Source organism: Manis pentadactyla, chromosome X (assembly GCF_030020395.1).
Source record: "Manis pentadactyla isolate mManPen7 chromosome X, mManPen7.hap1, whole genome shotgun sequence".
In the NCBI taxonomy this organism is placed as follows: Eukaryota; Metazoa; Chordata; class Mammalia; order Pholidota; family Manidae; genus Manis; species Manis pentadactyla.
The window spans coordinates 33,508,020-33,525,327 of record NC_080038.1 but is presented as its reverse complement, the minus strand read 5'-3'; the positions used below and the strand labels follow the sequence as shown (position 1 = coordinate 33,525,327).

General features: G+C 38.2%; 1 long non-coding RNA gene across 1 annotated transcript in view; it reads right to left on the bottom strand.

Moving 5' to 3' along the window:
• Positions 1-16,190: 16,190 nt before the first annotated feature.
• Positions 16,191-17,308, bottom strand: part of LOC130681880 (uncharacterized) — a 39,448-nt gene continuing 38,330 nt past the window's right edge. The window contains exon 3 of the long non-coding RNA XR_008995111.1: positions 16,191-16,588. This is a non-coding gene — a long non-coding RNA (uncharacterized LOC130681880). The remainder of the gene's footprint in view (positions 16,589-17,308) is intronic.

The window sequence follows — 17,308 nt, the reverse complement described above, 5'->3', positions numbered from 1 at the left end:
TCTTGGGGGGGGGGGTCATTACTGAAAGACCAAGAGGGTCTCATTAGAAGGTAGTTATGCCCTCAAGGCACCCCATGGCATGGCCCCTGAGGACAGCTTTATAAAGAATCTGTAGTGCCAGTCTCTGAGATTTCTAGAACTATCATCCAGATGTCCATCTGCTGCCCAGACACTGAGAAGGTTGTTTTTGATGATGCAATGTTCCTAATTTCCATTCACAGGTTGAGTATGTTCTCAGTTTCCTTTGGGAATTAAAACTGGGGTCTTGGGTGTAGAAATCTCTAAAGAGTTGGCCACATCATTCTAGGTCTTCAAATCTGACATTCAGCTCAGCCCCTAATTGCCCAGAGAACTTCTGTTTACCATGCAAGGATAAGGGACCACATGAGCCTTTTTTGCCTACAGGCTGAGACCTCCTTGCAGAAGTCTAGCAATCTTGCCTTGGGGGATATTTCGCAGCTCATTATTTTTTCTCTTTAGATACGGTAGCCTCACTTCTGCTCATTAGGCTCCTTTCACTACATCATTGCCTTTCTTTAATGTGGCTGGTCTATTAAATAGCCCTCACCTGGCAAAGCCCCCCAGCCCCGAATGCCGCTCTGCTCTCCCGCTTTCATGACTCAGTGTGGACGCCGCTTTAATAAGAGTGGCACAGGATCTCCTGGAGCCACAAAGCTGCTGTGCAGTGGGGGGCGGGGGGGATAGCACAGAACGGGGAGGACATGCCACTTAGCTTTCAGAGGTTCCTGAAGGCGTTCACAGAAACGCAATGAGGTACACCAGAGGAAACGGCTCTGAGCAGAAATATTGGCATCCCATTTATTCAGCGCTCCCAAATATCAAAAGGCAATTGATTAAATATTGATCTGACAACTGCTTGAAAAGGAGCAGGTGCCTCTCACAATCTGGCAAGAAAACAGGGTCAGGAACACCAAATGTGGGTACTGCAAAAGCACGTTTGCAAAATCTCCGTGTCTTCTTGCCATGATTAAAAGGCTTGTTAGCCATGGGTGAAATCCTATAGAGGGTATGTGCTTGAGTGTCAGCTCATATTAAGCTGCATGAAATTCACATTTTTTCTTTACTCAGAAGCCCTCAAACTGACCCAACCATTCCCTCTGTGGTCAGATCAGCTTCTTTGGACTTTTTCTGAAGGTCAGCCCTTGAACTGAAACAGATCTTAAAAGGTCACTGTTCCAGTCTTTGTTTGCAAGTACACAAACCCACTTGAGCTAGCTCAAATACAAATTGGTTGACTAAAACACAGACATGTGTGCATGTGTATGTATGTGCATGTGCATGTGTGTGCCTAAACGGAAACACACATGTATACATCACTGGCCTAAAGGTCAGGAGTCTTCCAAAAACAATTCTCCTGCCCTTTCTCCCTCTCTCTCTCCCCCCTTCTCCCTCCCTCTCAAGGCTATTTATCACAAGCTCTCATTTTTGCCTCTCTCTGCTCATATGTGGATTTTTCTTCTATTTCCCCAGAATCCTCTTAGCACACCCATAAGCAGCTTGACTTTGGTTTGTCCTGGCACTGACTTCTGTCCCCCTGTGCCCCTGTCCCCTGTTCTGGCATGTTACCATTGTTGTAGGTAAGATGGCAGTCATGAAATGGTTGTCTCTGCCCTCAGCTATGCAGTGTTGGTCATAGCTATGCATAGTGTCATCACTTCAATGGAGACCTGTGTATTGCTGGTGCTACACATGCAAAATTGGATTGTTGTTAAAATGTCTTCAGGAAGATTATACTATGATTTAGCATTGAAATGAAAGGTATGTTCTCAGAAAGGCATGTAAACAGAGCAATGGGGCATAAATCTGATATTAGCGAAGCAAATACTCATTACTGGAGGAATGGCAGCAATTTCATATTTTCTTACAGAGCCACAACTAAATGTTTACAAGACCTAGGAAACAAGGACATCTACAAGTAGGTGAAGCTGCGTTACGTTTTGCTTCCGAGATACAAGCAGAGGATTGTCTCTCTCATGTCAAACCATTCACTGAAAGCAGGAGAAACTGCCAAATCCATCAGAACAGACAAAAGAAATTTAAAAAGCCACGAGGGGTTGATGTAACCAGTTTGTGTGTCCAGCAGGACCATTGTTAAGACAGTGAAGTCTGTTTGTCATAAAATGCTCAACTTCTAGCAACATTTGCTTCAATTGAAACAGGAGAAATCAAAACTTGGCAAATGGGTGTCAGCTTCTTGGAAGAAAATCCTGGATGTAGTGGTAGAGCACTCTTTTGACAAATTCCACATCACTGATGTTTTGGAGGGCATAGAGGAAAATCATCTGTGAAATACCACATATATCAGCAATTCAGAGTTTTTCAGAAGCATTTCAGAAGATTTAGACTCAATGAAGAGAAGTTTTCAGAATTTATTTTACTTATATCTTCCTTTTCATGTGTACTTAGTACATCTAAAAGTCTTTCAATATGTACACAATTAAAAGTCAATGTGATTTTAAAGAAGCATTAAAAAATTTAATTGCCAGCAATTTTTTTTCTTTCTTGGTGACAGATAAAACTATGATCCATCTTACCACTGATGTCAACTTAGATGCAATAAAACACAGTAGGTCCAATGGAATGTGAGCAGAAGCTGTGGGTACAACTTTGACCTCATTTGCTTAAGAAGAGATCCCAGGCCCCAGAATTCTACGTTTTTCTCCCATCCCCCTGGATGGAGTGGCAACAAGGCTATACACTGTCCAATATGGTAGCTGCTAGCTAGCCACATGTGCTATTTAAGTTCAAATTTTAATTGGTTCAAATTCAAAATTCTATTCTGTGGTTGTATGAACCACAATTCAAGTGCTCAACAGCCACATGTGGCTAGTGGTTACTATATTGGACAACACAGATATAGATGGTACATTTCCATCAACACAGAATATTTAATGGAACAGCTCGGGAGTAGAGTGGCTTTGAAAGCCACGCACTGAAAATGGCAGAACCATTCTCAGTCTGGGTCCTCATGCAACTGCATGAAGCCAAGCTTTCCATTGACCTGGAGCAATCACCTCTGATTGTCGAAAGAGAATACAGCTCTTTGTTCTTCATGCTACACTATTGCTGAATATTTCAGTACAGCAGTTCATCTTTCATACTAATTAATACTGTTGGTTGACTTCTTTATTCTCTCTTTACCCCAATAGATACTATTGGGTTTGTTTATTTGTCTATTCTATTGGGTGGGTTTGTTTATTTGTTTGTTTGTTTCATAATTTAGTATAGCGCCCAACACAGACTAGGCCCTTAAGCACATTTGTTGATAAAAAAGCACATGTAATTAATAAATCAGGGCACAGAGGAGGGACAGCTACAGTTTAGAAGATCAGTCAAGGTTTCCTGCAGGAAGTAACATCTAAGGTGAGATTGAAGAATGAATCAGAAACAACAGAGGTACAAGGCAGGAGGAAAAAGCTTCCAAACAGAGAAAGGACCAAGGCAAGAGAGCATGGAGCTCTGGGGAGAGTGAAAATTCAATCAGTTTGGAGCAGGGGGGAAGTAGGAGGTGAGAGTTAGTCGGGGATTAGATCCTGATGGACTGCGTAAACCATGTTAAGATTTAGTATTTCATCCTAAAGGCCACGGAAGGTCCACAAACCAATTTTGATGCATTTACCAAGCTATATTAAGAACTGTCCAATGAAACAAATGTTGCATTCTTAGAAGCATTTGCAGGAGGAGAGTCCCCAACACTTTGGCTAAACATTTCTGTACTTAGTCAAGATCCTCATGGCAGATTCCCTTGTATCTAACCTAAAGCTCTTTCTTTAACCAAAGTGTATTTCTTTTTCAACTGGTGGAGGTAAAACACTTTGGTTATCATTCTCTATGCTCTTCCCATGCAGTACAAAGGTCTTGGGGAATAAGTCAGACCTCTGTGGTGTGAGTTAACTGGGTTGATGTCAAGCATTTTGCTACATGTGGTAGTTTAAATGAGGAGGAGACTGAAATAGCCAATAAATAAGAACTGGGTAATAATGGAAACCCACTGCATTCCAAGAAAAATAAGAACACCGTCCCAAGTCTTCTTTTCCTTGGAACAATGATTCCAGGCCCAGTCACCTTCTTTTGTCAGTAATGGTAGGAATCTAGAGCCTTTCCTCGTGAGAAGGATGACACATGGTAAACAGACAAATTTTCTACATTTGCCCTTATCATTGAGGTGATCCTAACAACTTGGATATATTCAAAGAGCCAGTGTTATCAATAGCCTTCTCTGCCTTCCTCTTACAGCTCTCTTGTGAGTTCCAGATCTGCCATGTCCACCTACTACTACACATCTTCACCTGTAAGACCTACAAACTCCTGGAATTTAACATGTCCCAACCCTGCTTGTTATCACTCCCATATCCTTTCCATAAATCTGTTCTTCCTTCTTATTTCCAGTGGTAAATCCTGCCCCACCCAATTACAAAATCCACAGACCTGTGAACTAACCTTGACTCCTGCCTTTCCTTAGACCCCTCAGGCTGTCTATCACCAAGCTCCATCACATCTGCCTCCTAGGCATCTCCCCCACCCATCACATCCTCTCCAGCTCCTCTAGCTGCTGCCAGAACCCAAATCTTCATCATTTCTTGTATCTAGCCCCCAAGTTTCTGCAATCTGAAGCAATATTCCTAAAATCCAAAACTAATCATGCCACTTCTCTGCTTAAAATTTCTAAATTACTCCCTACTACTTTCAGGAAGAAATTCACACTCAAGAACACAGTACATGAGGCCCTTCATAATCTGATCCCTATCTACCTCTCTAATCTCATCTCTCACCCCTCTCCTTAGATCTCCTCATGCCTCCTCTACAGCTACTAACAGACATAGTAGTTTCTGATACTCTTTATACAGCTGTTCTCTTTCACAGGCATGTACTTCCACCTCTTAATTCACCTGGAAAAATTCTACCTGGCCTGTGAGGTTCAGCTTTGGTAGCCTTTTCTGATTTCTAGGTAAGCAACCTCAGTACTCAGAGAACACAATGATTTTGTCATATCTTTTACAATACCATATGACATTGCTTCCTAACTTGCATGTCTCCCTGACTAGATGTGGAGTTCATCAGAAGTATTGAGTCTCTCATTCATCTCTACAACTATTTGTTTAGTGAATTATATTTTTTTCAAATTTCATGTAGTCAAAATGTAAAATCAAAAGTCATAATAGACATGTTTGTATCTTGGGGATGCAAGCATAGTTAGGGGCTCCACAGCCAGCAACAAATCCTAGGACTGGATCAAAGAGGTAGGGCAACCCAGGACCACATCTGGATCTGAAGCAACACTTCTGAAGATCTGTTCTAAAGATATAGTGCTGAAATGAGGGAGATATAGTTCCTTAAGAATCACAACAATCTGTAGGTGGAATTTAACTATTATTTACTTATCTCTCTATATTTATTTATACTCATTAAACCAGGAAAGATAGTTTTATAAACACATCTGATACAATCAGCTAATCAAAATAAATTATAAATCAGGTCAAATGAAGGCAAGGAAATAAAGTCAAGTCAAGATGATACATCTCTTCTTTTCCAATAGAGCAATAGGGATATTATATCAAATATTATAAGATAAAATTAAAGAAACCCAGGCAAGGTTAAAAAATATCTCTGGGACACAGAAATAAAGCAGAAACTCAAAGCAATAATTAGACAAAAGCTTTAGGCCTGCATGGTAATAGAATCAGGTTTAGGTTGAGGGAGAGGGGTATGGTTCAGCAACTCTGAGCTAAACTGGGAATAAGAGTGCCCTATAGCAAGGACCTAGTTGAAACTACTCATGGCTCTGGGACTGGATTGATGATACCCCAGTGTCATCAGGAAATGGAAGCTTTGAACAACTGATATAAGACCTGGAGTCTCCAGTGGGTCAGGTGAAGGCAACTCTAAAACTGTTAGACAGGGAGAGGCGACCACAGAGAGAGTTAGAAAATACTAACACTGAATCCCATTCAAGATAAGCCTAAAAACAAAAATTCAAAACACATAAAAAAGTGAACTAGGAAAGACATTTGTAAAATCAACAATTAGGAAATAACTTTATTTCAGGTAAATGAAACTAACACAGTGATATGAAAACAATTTATATTAGTATATCTAGGATCCTCAAAGAGATAAAGGAAAGAATAATATTAGAGAGAGAATAGGATATTACAAAATGTAATTAGGCAAAGAAGCTAAGATGAATGAGGAATAAGCACATATGAGAAAGAACCATTTAGCAATCTAGGAAATATATATAAACAAATCAATAAATGAGATCAGTTCTAGGTTGGACTTAACCAAAGAAAATTAGTGAATAAGAAAGTAGTCATGCATAATTTATAAAACATAGTCAAAGAGATAAAAAGATACAATGAAAGAGCAGTTAAGAGAGAGACTGGGAGGAGGCTCCAATATACATCTATTTGGAGTTCAAATGGAGGGAACATAAGTTTCCAGATTTATGGTAATTGATAAAGATAAAAAGAACTCAGATTAAAAGTTATACTATATTTTAACCATATAAATCTAAACTTAGACATATTATATTGAAATTGCAGAACATTAAGGACAAAGAGAAAATTTTAAAAGCTACTAGAACAAAAAGAGAAATCATCAAAAGAAAAAATATTAAACTTACAGCAGATTTCTCATCCATAACAATAGATGACAGAAGACAATGGAGTCTTCAAACTGCTAAGGGAAAATAATTGTCAATCTAGGTCTTCATTGTCAGCTAAAATATCACTTAAAGGTGAGGACAAATAAAGACATTTTCAAAAACAAAAGACCCACAGACATTCACTAAGTGAAACATTGAAGGATATATTTCAGTAAGTAGAAAAGTGAATCCAGAAAGAGTTGGCTACCAGAATTGGTAAACAAATAAACATATAATAATAATAGTCTAGGATGGCAAATTTAATTAATTATTGGCCATTAAAAAATAAGAGCCATAAATTGTGTGTCCAAAAAAAGGATGGATTCAGACAAAATAACAAGGAAAATGGGAACACTACTCAGGTAAAGGTCAAGGGATTGGGAGAATAGATATATTAAATAGCTTTAGACTTTGGAAAAGCATTTATAATTAAATATGCATGTCTAAAATGTAAGGAATACTAGTAAAATTAGATGGAAATATATAGCTTCCAAACCAGCAATGATTAAAAAAGGGAATTAGTTCTTTTTCAATCTATTAGAAGTTAGGAAAAGAGAGCAAAAGTGTGATAAGCAGAAAACACAAAATAAGATGATAAAAATAATTTCAAACAGTAATGAAGAATGATATATGCAGCATGGTTTCATTTGTGCCAGTTTTTAAAACTCCATAACAATTCCAACTGTTGTTTTCAAATATATATTTACATGCAATCACATTAGATATTCATGGAAATGATGAATACCCATCTCTTGGGAAAGGAAGGAAGGAATGAGATGGAAGTAGGGTACAAAGAGGACTTTCATTGCACACTTTACTTTTTTAAAATTATGTGGTAACTATGACAAGAGGTTAATATTACATAATCTGGGTAGAGGCTCATAACTGTAGCTTTCTGGGCATTTAAAGTACTAAAATAAGTACATATAAGCCTATACTAAAAATAACATAACCTCGAAATTTCCAAATGAAAAGATCTTTTAAAAAAATGTTTTGGTCATCTTGAATACATAAACTTTCAAAGGTACAGATGAAATAGTGAAAGTTTATTTGCAATATTTAATTGTCTAATAGTTATTTACACTTAAAACCATGTTTTATATAAAATGTAGTGTTAATTGGAAATACTGTCCTTTTTCCTTGTGAAACAATTGTATTTAAACTAATCACTCATCTTTGATAGTAGTAACTCATAGAAGTCACAGGGATATTTGAGCCACCTAACCCAGTTCTCTAAGTCACATTATCTTAATTTACCTCAGAGTTGAGATAAACAACTTTTAGTCTATGTGAAATGGTGTCACTGGAAATATATGAAGCTTCAAGTTCCTATCATCATATTAGGACAGTTTTTTAAAAGTTGATCTATAGGTTTATACTTACTTTCCCCAAAGGTAATCACTTACTTCATTGCTTTTTAAAGTGATCCTTAAAAGGCATGCTTACATCAACATGTAACTGTTGCAACTGTGAGGCCATTCTCCCATGCATAGTGACTAAATGTGCATTAAATTTTTTCCTTCATTTTTTATCTATTCTGTCACATGGTCATCCAAAATTAGCTGAAATCATTTATAGCTGGTGAGTCTTGGCCAAACAAGTATTTTGTTGATCAAAGTAAATAAAATAGAGAGTAAACCACAGTAGGAGACATTATGTAATGTCAATAGGAGATTACCTTATATCTGGCATAGCCTTACATTTAGCTATTTTTGATATTTCAAACCACAGGAAAGTATATAGTATAAAATAAAATGAACACTTGTATACCCACCACACACACAAAAGACCCCTTTTCTGAGCAACAATTTCGATTTTTTTAAAATTGGTTTCCAGTTGTGGGACAAGATAGCATATACTCAATTTTTCCTTCTCTTCCCCTCTAAGTACAACTAAATACCCTGGAAATAATTCAACAGACATTGATTAAAGGACTCTGAATGTTGGGTAGAAGACAGTCTGTTTAGGGTCCTCAGGACTTGAAGATTGATACTGTGGTGAGTTCCCTGGGTTTTCATTTTTAATGTTTCATATCTTGCCAGGGAAAGGGAAGCCCAGTAGCAACTTAGCTGGAAGACACTCGCCCGGTGACATTGGCAAGTTGACCTACTCATGGCAGTGGTACCAGCAGAGCTCAGGAGGCTAAATCATCCCCTTCCTGTATCTAACAATATCAGTGGGCTCAATCTGTCCGAGCAGGGTCAAGAGTGGCCCTACATGGACAAATCCATCCCATACCCCACACTGTCCAGCAATAGGTAGACATTTATACAGGAATCAGTGGGGCTAGCAGGCCCTATGTTCTCCAGCCATCTACTCAATGGCAAAAGATGACCCAAGACCAATGTCACCCAACTCTCCACCTAATGGCAAAAAGTTACCCAGATATATGGCTCCTTATTCTCTACTCAGTGGCAGAAGGCAGCCCAAGTAGGTCCTTCTCCCAGAGGCACCTGCAGAATTAGAATGGGAAGCCAAATGGCACCAGGTCCAGCAAACAGACCAAAGAAAATGCTGCCCCTTTCAGAAGTCTGTCATCTCTCACTTCCCACCTAAGAATACTGAGAGACCCAGGGAATCATCATTCATGACTGCAAATGGCAGCAGCAGGGACTTAACAAGCTCAGGCAGAGCCAGATAAATGAAACAGACCAGAATATCATTGCAAGGGCTCAGAGAACTAAATTGTCATTGGAACTACAAGCCACAAAAGCAGGGCAGAACCTACAGGCTAAGCCTAAATGGGGAAAATGCCTGCTAAAAGAGAAAATGTTAAATATAGTATCTTCTAACAATATCAAAAATACCCAAAATACACTAAAAAATTGCTCATCACACTAATAACCAGGAAAATCACATCTTGGATTGGGAAGATAATCAACTTACACCAATAATATAATGAATAAGATTTTGGAATATCTGACAAAGATTTTAAATTAGCCACCATCAAATTGCTTCAACAAGTAATTATGAATACTCATGAAACAAATAAAAAATATAAAACCACAGCAAAAAAAGAGAAATTATTTTTTAAAGTACTAAATGGAAATTATAGAACAGAAATATACAATAACTGAAAAAAAAATTGCTAGAGAGGCTCATAGTAAAGTAGAGATGATGGGAAATAGAATTTGTGAACTTGATAAAAGATCAATAAAATTTACTCAGTGTGACCAACAGAATAAAAATAGACCAAAAAAAACCAACCCAGAACTTCAGGGACCATATGGTCAAAAAAAATCTAACATTCAAGAAAGAATGAGGGACCAAAAAGTTATTTGGAGAAATAATGGCTGAAAATTTCTCAAATTTGGCAGAAGGCCTACAAAATCAAGAAGCTGAGTGATCCCAAATAGATAAACCCTAAGAAATACATGCAAAGGTGAATAATAATTAAACATCTGGAAATTGAAGACAAAGAAAACAATCTTAAAAGCTACCAGAGAAAAATGATGCATAACTAGAGGGAACAGCAATTCAAATGACAACAGATTTCTCATCAAAACCAATGGAGGCCTGAAGAAAGTGGCATAGTTTTTAAGTACTGAAAGAAAACAACTGTCAACCATGAATTCTATATCTGGTGAAATTATCTTTTAGGGATAAAAAAGAAATAAAGACATTCTCAGACAAAGGAAAACTAAAAGAAAATATGTTGCTAGTAAACTTACCTTGAAAGAATGGCTAAAAAAAGTCCTCTGAGTGGAAAGGGAATTATAAAAGAAGGATTGGAACTTCAGAAATAAAAAGTGAACAATGGGATGGGTTAAATTAGGGCAAATAGAGTATACTTCTCATGAGTTTCTTAAATCATATTTGATAGTTGAAGTAAAAATTATAACAATATTTTTTGTGGTGCTTAATGAATGTAGAGTAAACACTTGAGACACTTGTATTTTAAAAGTCAGAAGGGTAAAGAAACATACATGGAAGTATGGTTTCAATTCTTCACTTAAAGTGGTAACAGGTAGGTTGTAGTAACTTATGTACATATTACCTTGTAACCCACAGAGCAACCACTAAAAAAACTACACAAAGTGACGTGCTCAAAATGGTATAAATAAAAGAAGATGGAATCCTAAAAAGGCATTCAAATAACCTGTAGGAAACCAATAAAAGAAAAACAAAGAAACAAGGTACAGAAGAAACAAACAGAAAACAAATAATAAAATGGGAGGCTTAAGGCTAACAGATTAATAGTTATTTTAAGTGTAAGTGGTTGAAAAACATCAATTAAAAGACAGATTGGCAGAGTAGATACAATATTATGACTCAACAATATTTTGTTTGAAAGAAACTCACTTCAACCATAATGATACTGAAATACTGAAAGCAAAAGAATAGAAAATGATATATTATTGAAGCATTAATTTTTTAAAAGTAGGCCTATCTATTTAATGCCAGATAATGTAGACATCAATGCAAAAAAAATTAGTAGGGACAAAGAGCAGCATTATAAAATTATAGGAGGATTAATCCACCAAGAAGCCATAGCAATCCTAAATACGTATGCATCAAACAATATAACTTCAAAGTGCATGAAACAAAAACTGATAACTGAAAGGAGAAATGGAGAAATCCACAGTTAAAGTTGGGAACTTCAACACCTAACTTTCAGCAATTGGTAGAACTACTAGACAGAACTACTACTAGAAACTGATTGAACTACTGAAGATATAGAAGAATTGAACAGCACTGTCAACCAACACATCTAGCTGACATTTATAGAACACTCTACCCAACAAGAGCAAAATGAACATTCTTTTCAAGCACCTATGGAACATTCATCAAGATAGACCTTATCTCAGGTCATAAAACCACAACACATTTCAAATAACTGAAATCATATAGAATATATTCTCTAACCATATGGAATAAACATAGAAATCAGTAACAGAAAGACAAAAATTAAACAATTGGAAATTAAACAATTTTTAAGTACTGAAAGAAAACAACTGTCAAGTTGGATAATCCATGGACCCAAGAGGAAGTCTTTAAAAAATAAGAAATACATAGAATTAAATTAAATTAAAATACAACATGACAGTTTGTGAAATTCAGCTAAAGCATTGCTGAGAGGGAAATTTATAGCATTAAATTGTTACATTAGAAAAGAGGAAAGGTCTCAAATCAATTTAGATTATTGAATCTAAATCCTTACTTCAAAAAGATAGAAAAAGAAGAGCAAAATAAAACCAAAGGCAGATGGAAGGAAATAATAAAAATAAGAGCAGAAATCAATGAAATTGAAGACAGAAAAACAGAGAAAAATCAATGAAACAAAAAGCTGGTTCTCTGAAAAAAATTAATAAACCTCTAGCAAAACTGACACATAAAATGAAAAGAGACACAAATCACCAATATCAGGAATGTATATCACTATATCACTATAGGTCCTGTAGCCATTAAAAGGTTGATAAAGGAATAAAACAAACACCCTTACTCTCATAAGTTTGACAGCTTAGAAGAAATAAACCAGTTTCTCAAAAACCATGAACTAACAAACCTCGATTAAGATGAAATAGATAACCTGAATACCACTATAACCATTAAAGAAACGGAATTTGTAATTTAAAACTCCCCCAAAAGAAGTCCCCTGGCCCAGGTGGAATTCACTTGAGAACTTAACCAAACATATAAAGAAGAATTAACACCAGTTTTACTCAATCTCTTCCAGAAAATAAAAGAGGAAGTAATACTTCTCAAGCCTCTATTATATAGACACTAAAACCAGAGAAAGCACAGAAAAAGACAATAATACAGACCAGTCTCTCTCATGAACTTGGAGACAAAAGTCCTCAACAGAATATTACCAGATACAATCCAACAATGTATACAAGTAATTTTATATCACAGTCAAGTGGGACTTGTTCCAAAAATGCAAGGGTGGTTCAACATTCAAAGATCATATGATCTTATCAATGGAAATAGAGAAAACATTTGAAAATCCAGCACCTTTCGTGATAAAACTCTCAGCAATTGGAAATAGAAAGGGACGACCTCAGCTCGATAAAGAGCATTTATAAGAAGGCTACAGCTACCAGTATACTTGATGGTACACAAAAGTATGCTCTCACCCAAGATCGGGAATAAAGTCAGGATACTCACTCTCACTACTCCTTTTCACCGGACAGCAACTTCTAGCCAGTGCAATAGGCAAGAAAAAAAAAAGACATAAAGATCAGAAAAGGAGAAATAAAATTATCTCCACATTCAGATTGTCTATGTAGAAAATCCCAAGAAATTAATTTTTTTAAAAGAATTCCTGGAACCAGCAGGTGAGTTTGGCAAGGTTGCAGGATATAAGATCAACACACAAAAATCAATTGCATTTTGTATACTAATAATGAACATTTGGAAACTAAAATTAAAAACACAGTATCATTTGCATTCACTCCAAAGAAAGTGAAACACTTAGGTATACACTTGACAAAACATACATAAGGTTTGTATGCTGAAAACTACAAAAGACTGCTAGAAGAAATCAAAGAAGACCTAATAAATGGAAAGACATTCCAATAAAAGGATTAGAAGACTCAACATAATAAGGGTCTCTCCATATTGATATATAAGTTTAAGGCAATTCTATCAAAATCCCAGGAAGATTTTTTGTCAACATAGACAAACTTATTCTAAAATACATACAGAGAAGCACAAACCCTGGCATAGACAAAACAACCTTGAAAAAGAAGGATAAAGGGAGGACTCATTCTACCTAATGTTAAGGCTTATAATTTAGCTATAGTAATCAAGGCAGTCATACTGGTAGATAAATAGACACATGGACTAATGGAACAGAATACAGAAACAAGAAATAGACCCACATGAATATGTCCAGCTAGTTTTTAACAAAGATGCAAATTTAATTCAATGGAGAAAATGATCCTTTTCAGCAAATATGGAGCAATTAGACATTCATAGGCAAGAAAAACAAAAAGAACCTTGACCCAGACCTCATATCTTATGCAAAACTTAGCTCAAAATGGATCACAGGCTTAAATGTAAAACATAAAACTATGAAACATTTAGAAAAAAAGAACACAGGAGAAAATCTGTGTGATCTAGGGTTAGGCAAAGAGTTCTTAGATTTGCCCCTGAAAGCAAATCAGTAAATGGAAAAACTGATAAATTGGAGCTCATCAAAATTTTAAAATATTTGCTCTGTGAAGCACCCTGTTAAGAGGATAAAAAGATAAGCTACATCCTGGGGAGAAATATTTGCAAACCACTTGTTAGATACAAAGGAGTAGTATGTAGAATATATAAGGAACTCTCAAAACTCAACAGTAAACAAACAAACAGTCCAGTTAGAAAATGGGCAAAAGACATGAAGAGATATTTCACTAAAGAGGATAAACAGATGGCAAATAAGCACGTTGACTAGATATTCAGCTTCATTAGCCATTAGGGAAATGCAAACAGAAAACCACAATGAGATATCACTACATACCTATTAGAATGGCTAAAATAAAAAGAATAGTGACAATACCAAACTGGCCAGGGTACAGTGAAAATGCATCACTTATAGATTGCTGGTGAGAATGTAAAACGGTGCAGCCACTCCAGAAAACTATTTGGCAGTTTCTTATAAGCTAAGCATGCAACTACCACATAACCCAACAATTGCACACTTTGGCAGACTGCAAACTTCCCAAAGACATGGAAAGTTGTGTTCACACGAACACCTGCACATGAATATTCATAGTAGCTTTATACATAATAGCCAAATCTGTAAATAACCTAGATACCCCTCAACAGGTGACTGGCTAAAAAACATCCCATGGAATACTGCTCAATGATTTTTTAAAAAAGGAACTATTGATACATATAAAAACTTGAATCAAATCTGATAATTATTCTGAGTGAAGAAATGCCACTCCCAAAAGGTTACATACAGTGTGACTCCATTTATATAACCTTTTGAAATGACAAAATTTTAGAAATGTAAGACAGATTAGAAGTTGTTAGGGGTTAAGGACAGGGCAAGGTAGAGTAGAAGGGAAGTGGAGATAGCAACAGAGGTATCCTTGTGGTAATGGAACTATTCTGTATCTTGACTGTGTCATGGATGCACAAAGGTGCATGTGTGATAAAATTGCATAGACTTAAGTACACACACACAAATGAGTGCAAGTGAAAGTGGGAAAATATAAAGACTAGTGAATTATATCATGTCAATATCGTGGTTCTGATATCACCCAACAGTTTTGTGACATGTTACCATTGTGGGAAACTGGAAAGTGTACAGGGGAACTTTCTATATGATTTCTTAAAACTACCTGTAAATCTATAATCACCACAAAATAAAAATCAACAACTCTACACATCAGAGCTTCCTTCCTCCCACCAACCTCACGAGCTAGTTGTTAAACATTTACCAGCACGCAGAATCACCTCTCTGTAGAGAACAGACTGTGCTAGTAAAATGCATTGTGGTTTCTTCCCTAAGACCCTCACAGGAGACAAAGTAGGTGGCTGGAGCCAATGGAAGAATGTGTGGCCTTGGGAAAGTAGCTTTCCTTTCTTTGGCCTCAGTTTTCCTCATCTGTAAAATGAAGACTGAGAGCTAGAGGAAAGGGAAATAAACACTTAGAAAGAATCCACTTTTGCCTATGTCTCCCACCTTCATCCTTTCAGCAAGGCCAATGAGCCATGCATTGTGAGTCTCCAAGTTTGGGATGAAGAAACAGGCTGATAAATGTGTCAACTACAGAACAGCTGGGGCTAGAGGTCACAATCCAGGTACTGTTTGTTGCTGACAACTGCCTGGAAGCATATCCAACTCTCTGACGCTGAACCTTATGAAGTGGCCTCTCCCAGTGGACGCCCGACACTCCACATGGAAGGCTTGGAAAGGACTCAGCTTGAGCCCGCCGAGGAGATAAGGCTCGGTTCTCGCAGGCAACCTCCTCCATTTACACTTGGGAGCTGCCAGGAAGAGCTGCTTATCCCCACCCTCACCAACCTTTGGTTGTCTATTTCCTACTGTGGCACGCAGTACAAACCCAGACCAGCCCCAAAGGTGGAGCGTTCTGCCCTTAGAGAACAGGCAGGGGATCAGGGTCAGCAGCTGTTAGCCATGGGAGGGAACATGGGTACCAACTGTGGATGACAGTATCCAGGGTATAATGGTGGTACCGGAGCCAGGCCTGGCCCCCGAGGAAGGAGGGAAGTGCCTCCTGGGGTCCACAGCCCTGGCAGTCTCCTTGGTGCCTTCCCCACAAGCTCTACAGCTTGGCTGCCCATGATGGTCAAAGGCAAGGCAGTTCAGTGGCTAAAGCCCTGGGTGGAGGGACAAGAGACATGGACTTCACCTGGCTCGGTGATTTCCTCTAAGACTTTGGATGAGCCATATTCCTTGTCTGGGATTCAGTGTCCTCGTCCATAAAATGAAGGGCTCAGATTAGGTGTTCCCTGAGGTCAGCCCTCATGGTCAAGGTCAGCTCTTAGACCTATATGCAGGGCCTGCCTGAAGCCACCACAGCTCACAAACCTTATTGGAACAGAAGTCCTAGTCAGATTTCATTTTTCTTCCAAGGCTGTTTATTGCCTAACAAAATGTACTTAGTGACAAATTCGTGACTGTGATGTTAAGTGTAGGCTACAAACCCAGAGACCAAAAAATAAAATAAAATAAAATAAATAGGGGAGGGGTGGAGAGTGCAGGGCTGGAAGAGGGAGGGCCATCAGAGGGTCAGGAAACCTTGACTTCACACGAGCATCTCATAAACACGGGCACCATTCCTTATTTATTCACGTCCTCTGCTCTGTCTGGGTTCCGCGTGGTCTCCACTTCTTGTTAGCTTTTCAGCTGCACGCCAGGCCCCAGCTGGCAGTGGCTAATTGCAATCAGCAGGTGAGAAATGTAGGTTCTCCGAAAAGGAATTATCTCCAGCGCTGGGAACCATTCTGGGAAATGTAACAGACCTGGGAAGAGAGGGGGAGATGTTTAAAACCTGAACTTCTGTGAAAAGCATTAATTGAAAAAGACAGCACCGCGCACCAGGAACCCATGACTCGCTCGCCTGAAAATATAATGAAGCAACTTTGTGTGGAAGGGAAGACGGGGGAGCATTTCCATTTCTGCAAAAGCAGCTCCCGCCTCATGCGCACCAGCCTGGCCTGCCCTCTTCTCCCAGGAGACCCAGAGAGCACAAAGGTGCTCTTTTACTTTCGTCTTTTACCTTTATGTTTTTCTGCGTGAGTGACATCACTGCGCCAAGCAGAGGCCTTCTCATTTATTTTCATTTATTTTTTAAAGAAAGCTATTAAGCAATCCACTGCGTGAAGGGGAGTGACTTGAGGAAAAGTGCAAAATCAGTTTGCAGTGTCTTGAGGTCATGAACACACAGGTGTCCCCTCAGCCTAGTGCCCAGGGACAGGGTGGGACGTGGCCCACGCTGAAAGGTTGTTCAGCTCCTAGGGAAGCAAGCCCTGTGTCAAGGAGCAAGGTCCTGGAGGTGCCTGGGTCCCCAGCCCGGGCTGCTCTCCGGTCAGAAGCACCAGGGAACAGGAGAAAGGGCCGCTGGCTGTATAAACTCCACCTGCTCACCTACAGAATCATCTTCTCCCTGTGCAGTATCAGGAAAGGGAGTGGAAAGGGAGTGAGAAGCGTAGCAGAGGGCTGATTTGAATTTCATTTTCTCA